This window comes from Xiphias gladius, chromosome 19 (genome assembly GCF_016859285.1).
Source record: "Xiphias gladius isolate SHS-SW01 ecotype Sanya breed wild chromosome 19, ASM1685928v1, whole genome shotgun sequence".
NCBI lineage: Eukaryota > Metazoa > Chordata > Actinopteri > Istiophoriformes > Xiphiidae > Xiphias > Xiphias gladius.
Genome location: NC_053418.1, coordinates 19,858,099 through 19,865,456, shown reverse-complemented (window position 1 = coordinate 19,865,456; position 7,358 = coordinate 19,858,099). Strand labels below are relative to the sequence as shown.

The following is a 7,358-nucleotide window of genomic DNA, read 5'->3' as shown; positions in this document are numbered from 1 at the left end:
CCTTTTTTCTCCAAACACTCCGATGGATCTGATTGTGCTCATAGAGCTCAATTTTAACTTCATCTGTCTGCAGCACTTGTTTCCAAAACAATTCTGGCTTATCCAGACGTTGCTCTGCAGACTTCAGGCGCTGACTTTCGTGATGAGATCGCAGGTAAGATTTCCTTCAGATGACTCTTCCATGTAGATCCTGTTTGTGCATCAACGCTGCACAGTGGAAAGGTGCATTACTGCTCCTGTGCCAGCTAAACCTTTCTACAGCACCTCTGCAGTCATAAGGGATTTTTGTTTTGCCTTTCTGCCCAGCAGATGTGCAGTTTTATCTGCAAGTTTTATTGGTCTTACATATCTTCTCTTGATTTTCCACAGTTCCCATTAACTGTCATTTCTTAATGACATTTCGGGCAGTGGAGGTTTAACGTTGGAAGCACTTTGAATACTTTTTTGTAGCCTTCCCTGCTCGGTAGGCATCGGTTAGCTTCATTTTCAGATCCTCAGTCAGTTGCTTAGAGGAGCCCATGGTTGTTGAGTGTTACCACAAGGTTGGAAGAGTCCGAAAATTTATCAGCTCTGGAAATGGGATCAGTTCTTGACCTGCCTTACAAGTCCTAACAATTCAGTTAAGGCCTAAAGGATTAATGAATTTCTTAGTGTTTTACAAGTAGATGGGTGACCAAACTTTTGTACATTCCACAATTACTGTGGAATATTTAATTTTTTTTTGCGTGTAACTTTTAAGTTAATGAAATAAAAAGTAACTGCATTGACATTTGAAGAAGGGGCTATTTTTAATGTTTGCTTGCTGGAGGGGTTGTATTTACTCCTTTTTTCGCTTACAAAATCAATAGAATGTGTAAGGGTGCCCAAACCTTTGAATGCGACTGTACAATTATTTGACACCAACCAGTCATCAAATCCAGCCATCTCATCAGCGACCCGGTCGCAGCCGTGTCACCACGAGAAAGCCAACAGAACTGCAATTCCCTCGCGGGCAGGATGCTCACGCGCTGCTCTGCTCCGCGCCGTCAGCAGGTGGCGCGCTGGCACCGAGGGCAGCCGCGGTATGACCTGCGGGCAAATGGCTCAATTATCACCGCGGCACCCTCCCCTACCGGTTTGTTGCCCGGGTCAGAGCCTTTATTTTGGAAACAGCACATGGCGTCGCGAGCTCGCCCCCGGTGACACCACTGCGCGCGCAGCCACAGGTGGTGTCGAGGCGTGTCACTGTGGTATCTGAAGCAACGGAGGCGAGAGACGAGAGACACCGAGCGCCTCGTCACCGCTTCAGCGCTCCCGCTTTTCACGGAGAAATCCCCCGAAGCTGCTCCCCGCTTCGCTTCGTCCGCATTTTGGAGGCGGTCGTTGTCTCCGGCTGAGGTGGACTGGGAACCTGCCGTCTCCGGGGCGTGTGCGCCGTCAGCGTCTTGTCGAGGACCGCGCAAAGACTTAACAGGTGGAGAAAGGCCCCTTTCTAAATCGCACTGCACTCACCTGGGTAAGTGAACTTAGTGTTGTTAAAGGTGTGTGAACGTCGGACTGCTCGTAACATCTGTTTGTTGTTGTTTTGATGGCGAGTAGTGTGATGAGTTGTAAGTGTAAACCCCGGAGACCCATATCCGCCGATGGGAAGTGTGGGAACCGCAGAGAAGGCGGTGAAGCTTCGCTAAACTATGATTGACGCCGAGTATGTGCGCGGTTAAAGTGTGCAGTGTGACCTGTTTTGTCTAATGATGCGTGGTCTAAGATGGAAATTGAAAGTCACTCTAACCAGAAACACGTCAGCCCACACAGAATGAAGGTTTTCCCAGCACCTACCGTCGACCCTCCACCCTGTATATGCATCTGTATTCAGGAAAGCCGGGGGGGGGGGATCATTTTTGCACCTTAAGCAGTCGGCGTGATTTGTGGATGGGCCCGGACCAGGTGCAACCTCGGGAAACGCGTTGCGCAGCGGGTGAAGGTGTTATCTTTTCCTCTCCTCCGCCTAAAGTGGCCTGTTGAGGGTGATGACAATGAATTAGCAGGTCCATTTCAGGTCACCTTCAAGCCAGCTCTCCAGCACCGTAGTCCTTTCTTTTTAAAAATACCTAGACATGGCTGTCCGTCCAGTTCACGGAATCAGGTGTTTAAGAAATAAATAGGCCTGGTTCGTGAGCTCAGCAGGTGGGTAACTACTTGAGGTGTCTCTCGTGTGTAATCCCGAACAGTCCCACTGAAACCTCATGTTCCCGACCCCCCCCCCCGCCTGCTGTTTGTGTAACTTCTCCATTGTGATCGTGCTGGACTGCTTTTCATGTGTGTGCTCTACCTACCCTCGTCTCATTTTAAATTGTTTTGGTTTCCTGATGGCTTTGCATTTTTTTTTTTCAGAGAGAACACTATGGTGTTACTCAGACAGGACCGAGCCATCCAGGAACCAAAAAAACAGACCACTGTAATTTAGGGGAGAGCAAAGCAGTGGCTTTTTGAGAAAATAGGGAAATGGCCAGCTGTTTACCTTCTAACTTAGAAAAATTTTTGTTTTCATAATTGCCTTGAGGTTTTGTGTTGAGTTTTGCAGAATGTGTTGCTTTTCTGTTTAGTTCAGGGCCTGTAACAGGCAGCTTATCTCTGTGATGAACATGTGCACAGTTATGCAGGAAGTGAGCTAAATCTGTTGAGTGAATAATGAAGTTTTTTTTTTTTGGCTCCCATCTCTCAGAAATGTGGTTTTCAGTTTTAGCTGAGGCAGAGGTTTTTCAGAATGGTTTTGACTGTTATTTCCTTAACATTACATCGAACTTTTTAGAAACAGCCTGTGAGATACAGAAAGTGTCCCCAACTTTACCAAATAAAGTTGTTTCTCCTCAAACATCAAACAAGTTTCTGAATGACATGCATCGTAGCAGCAGTATATTTTGAGAGGGTGCGTCTAAAGAACAAAGTGGTGCTTGGTGTGTGCGTTTGGTGAGGAGTGCCTAATGGCGCATGCAGAGGATGCGGTGAACTGATTGCTGAGCAGAAGAGTGTGGAGTCTGTTCAGTGTGAGCGGCAGTAACATGATCTCCAGATGATGATGATGATGATGATGCAGAGGGAGATAAGTGGAGCCAGTACCACAGTGTCCTTGTCTTGTTACCACCATACTTCACAGTGGACACAATCCACTCCACTATAGAAGGGCTGCAGCAAAGTGGTAAGTGGTTTTCAGAAAGAGATGAGGGATAATTATGAAAATTGTCTTTTTGCACTGTAGTAGATGAGATTGTTTAAGATTTTTAGGATGATTTTACAGCATGTAACCCTACATGCACCCTTGAAAGTTTTTTTTTTTTTTTTTTTTTTTTTCTCCACTGAAAAGTGAGTCACCTAAAAAAATTACAGGTATGGCTCAGTCTATGATTATTTTGATGATGCATGAGCTATTAGCGATAGGTTTCTGTATGGTTAGTAAAGCTGCTATCAACCAACACCCCTTTTTACATCATTGTTTATTGTTTGATATTTTCTCATCTCCCTAGTGACTGCAGTTATATCTGACCAAATGGGTGTGATTTGGAGAATGCACAGAATGTTGTTTCACTCTGCCCAGTCCAGGGAGAGGCTTGCTGTTGCATTCTTCTCCTTTTATTCAGTGGGTGTGTGTGTCCAGGTAGGTCCCGACCAATTAGTATACTGCGTGACATGCAGGGCAGAGTCAACATCAGACTGCATCACTGATGCACACCGTGAAATGTTCACACTGGCGTATGGCCACCAGCGAGAGCTTTGACAAGTGATTCATACCAGGAATATTCCCCTGCAGCCACAGTGGTTAATCTGAGTGTTCCTTCGCATCAAAGTTCAGCCAGAGCTTTCAGTTGAATGTATTGTGTGTATTGTATTGTGTATGTTCATCAGCCATTCTTTCAGTATTAGCAAGTTGGAGAGCCAGTGTTTGTTCATTTTGATCCAGTGGATTTTGGCCCAGAGTTTTCAAGCAGAAATAAAACCATCTCAGTTAAGCACTCTGGTGATTAAGGGAAGAGGTGAAGAGTTGATGTAGATGGCCAGGTTTGACTGCCAGACATTTCATTATACTGAGGTTCAGACAGCTAACTATTTACTAAGCCTAATGCCATTCTGTTTAAATGATTTCCACGACAGAACATACGATAACAGCTTGTTTTTGAGAATGTTTCTTTCCTTGGATCAAATGTGGTGATAATTCCCAGGAATTATTTTATTTTTCAAATACAATGACTCGAATGGTTCTTTAATGTTCCTTGCATCAAAAATTTTTTTTTTTCACTTTGCAGTATAAAGTAATAAAAATAACCGTCAACAGGACTACTGGTTGACATAATTGTTGTGGGGACATTCAGATTAAAGTTAATGAGTCATCAAAGGTGAGTCATCATTTTTGCTACACTCCCGTAAATTACACACACAGTTTCATACTTGTGCTAGCAGGGTTCACTAATTTAGCCCAAACTACACATTACAGTAAACATGCTAACATCAGTTATTGTGTGTCTATGAACCTCAGCCTAATGGCACTCAAGGTTACTACCCCTTACCATTTGGGAGTTGCGCTACGTTACTGTTTGCAGTCTGCTATACAATATCTATTATTTTAATAAATTATGTGTTTTAACTTTTTTCAATATGTCAAAAAGTACTATTACCATCAGCAATATCAGAAAATTGTAGAAAATCTATATAATGGTGATTTTTGCACAGTATTGCCCATTAAAAAATATTTTACCATGAGTACAAACCATATAATTAAAAATCCTTTGTAAATGAAACCCTTGAGGCTCTCTGCATGTTGAAGCAGTGAGTCTTCAGTGAATCCATATTACGAAGCCCCCCCTCACCTCCACTATATCTTTTTGCCTGTAGGGTCAATCTCTCATAGATGTGACAAGAGGCAAAAGGCCTTTAACATACAGTGTACATGTGACAGGCTTAAACTGCTTAAACTGCAAGAAAGTCACTGTTGAAAGTGAAATACAGTGTAGCCAAGTGATGTCTGAGCTGAGTATGGTTTTGATTACATTTTGAATATCTCATTAATCCTGCCACCTCAAATGGTGCTTTAAAGGCACAATAGCGGTCTTTGAACCATGTGTATCCAAATATTTTTTGTCATTTCTCATAATTTGTGCCAGTACATATCATTCAATGAGTAAGGTTTTACCTAAAACAATTCTGTTTACCATGAAGCATTGATTAGCTATTCAGTTAATATTTAATTGACTAATTGTCTCAGTGCTACATAATAGTAGAAACAGCGCTCATAATACACTTCAACAGCACAGCCTTCTAAAGCCTCCAAAATTACTACAAAGTTGAACCCACACCCCTTTTAACCAAAACTAAATGTGGGATGTAGGATTTATTGCAGTACTGTTATATTAGACTACATTAGTTTCAGCTACGTGTACCTGATAAACTGGTAACTGAGTTTATGAGCCAATTGATAAACCTGTCTAGGAGTTTGGATGCTGCCTCTTGGCAATTTGTCAGACTTGACACCACATTTTTTTGTCGGTATGCAGGTAAGTCATGAACCTGTCAGTTGGAAGTGAGAGTATTTCACTGCAGTTACAGTACCAGTTTCCATTCTCCTCCTCTGCTGTGCGGCTGATGCTGAACTGCCAGCCACAGAAATGACTTCATGACTAGAATTCTTCTCATTGTGTCGGGTGTGTTGAATTGTGCTGCCAAATTGGCATGCCAGCAAAAGTGGCGAGATGTCACCAGAACAGAATTCACCTTTTATGTGTATTGGCAGTTGCACAGCAGTACTTTTGTGTGATAGAGAGGTTTCATCAAACTGTGTTCAGCAGTTTGTTTGATGGGAGCAGCAGTCAGTGCAGTCCTGAAACCTCATCAGTGGCCAATTAAGCACAGCCCATGAGTGTGTCACTTATCCTCACCAACACTGTGATGTTTTTCTTCTCCTCTGTTTGTTAGCTCTGCTGCATACTTTCACCATCCTTTCACTTTGACATGATCCACCACTAGCGTTTTTTATGATGCAAACAGTGGACGTTTATACAGAGAATTAGCAGGGTACTTGTTGATAATGGTACTCTATAGGAGAAGCTGCCAAGGCTCATGGAACTAATTGACCACCCCCAGAGGCTGGGAAACTTTGGGGCCCCTGCTCCCTGTGAGTATCACAGCTACACTTATTTCCCGAGGCCACAGCAGTTAAAAGACCTTAATGGTGGTGACCCCAGTAACCCTGCTAATTGGCCCAGACTGTTAATGAGTAACTAGGTCTGCACTGCTTGTCCAAAACACTTATGGAATGTACAGACGATGGGATGGGCCAGTGGTTGGAGGGATTTAGGGGAGTAGTGTGGCTGATGTCCCACATCCACTGTCCACGGGCCTGTGAATGCCAGAAGTTTGTCATGCTTGTTCATCATATTGTCAGGAACTTTGCTATCTGTATTACGCAATATTTGTAATCATTGACAGGCTTTTGTTAATTCATTTATAGAGACATTGAGTAAGATCGTCGTTTACATTACTCATGGTTGGCCACAGTGTATATTACAGTGTTTACAATGCTTTGGAGCAACCTGAACTTTTAAGTATATTAAATTTTGTGTTGGGAACCTTTTAGACATTAACCCATGATTAGCTGACAGGTGCAGCTAAAGACGCCACATACGGATCTGCTCGACTTATTTATACTTACGTGATTGTGCTTTTCTCTGAACTAAAGTGTGTATGGTGGTGGTTGTTGTTGTTGTTGTTATTATTTTATTATTATTATTATTAATTATTAATTATGATGATGATTAAAACATTTTTTTTAAAATGTCACTGTTTTTTAAAGTGTTTTCTGCTCTGGTTTTGGCCCACTAATATTTTATAAGATAGTGTAAATGGTAATTACGTAACAGTTAGTTTAGTTGACTATTTGGATCTAGATGTTCAATGACAGTGGTGTAAAAGTGCTTGAGACACCCCTTCCAAAACAGTTAAAGGTTTGTTGAAAATGTATCAAAGGCATTAACTATTGCCAACATCGTCACATTTTGTAACCCATCTGATTACCCTTTAGTACCTTGCTGATAGGGACACTATCATCTTGTTGTGCTGTTCATGTCCAGAGCGTACACACTGATAAATCGAGAAGAATTTTGACCCTAAGTGAATTGGACATCGGAATGTCCCAAAACAACATCAAAAGATGTGGTTACTTTATGAAAAAGCAGTAAAAGTCAAGCAACAGGGAACTGGATCAACAGGGAAAACACCCTTTCAGCAAACAGCATTTATTCACATGGATCTTCATTTTTGTAGTTCTACTCAGATGAGCTCATGTCAAAGGTCTCACAGGCTTCTGGAGAAAATCTGTATACGACAGACAGTAG

At 42.4% G+C, this 7,358-nt stretch overlaps 1 protein-coding gene across 3 annotated transcripts in view; it reads left to right on the top strand.

The window, feature by feature from the left end:
- The first annotated feature begins 1,065 nt into the window (after window positions 1-1,065).
- pdlim2 (PDZ and LIM domain 2 (mystique)) overlaps window positions 1,066-7,358 on the top strand; it is a 33,911-nt gene continuing 27,618 nt past the window's right edge. The window contains exon 1 of one of the 3 annotated variants that reach the window (XM_040155914.1): window positions 1,066-1,495. The gene's annotated coding sequence lies outside the window, so the exon portion shown is untranslated. The remainder of the gene's footprint in view (window positions 1,496-7,358) is intronic. The other 2 variants (XM_040155913.1, XM_040155912.1) reach the window with 2 other exon arrangements.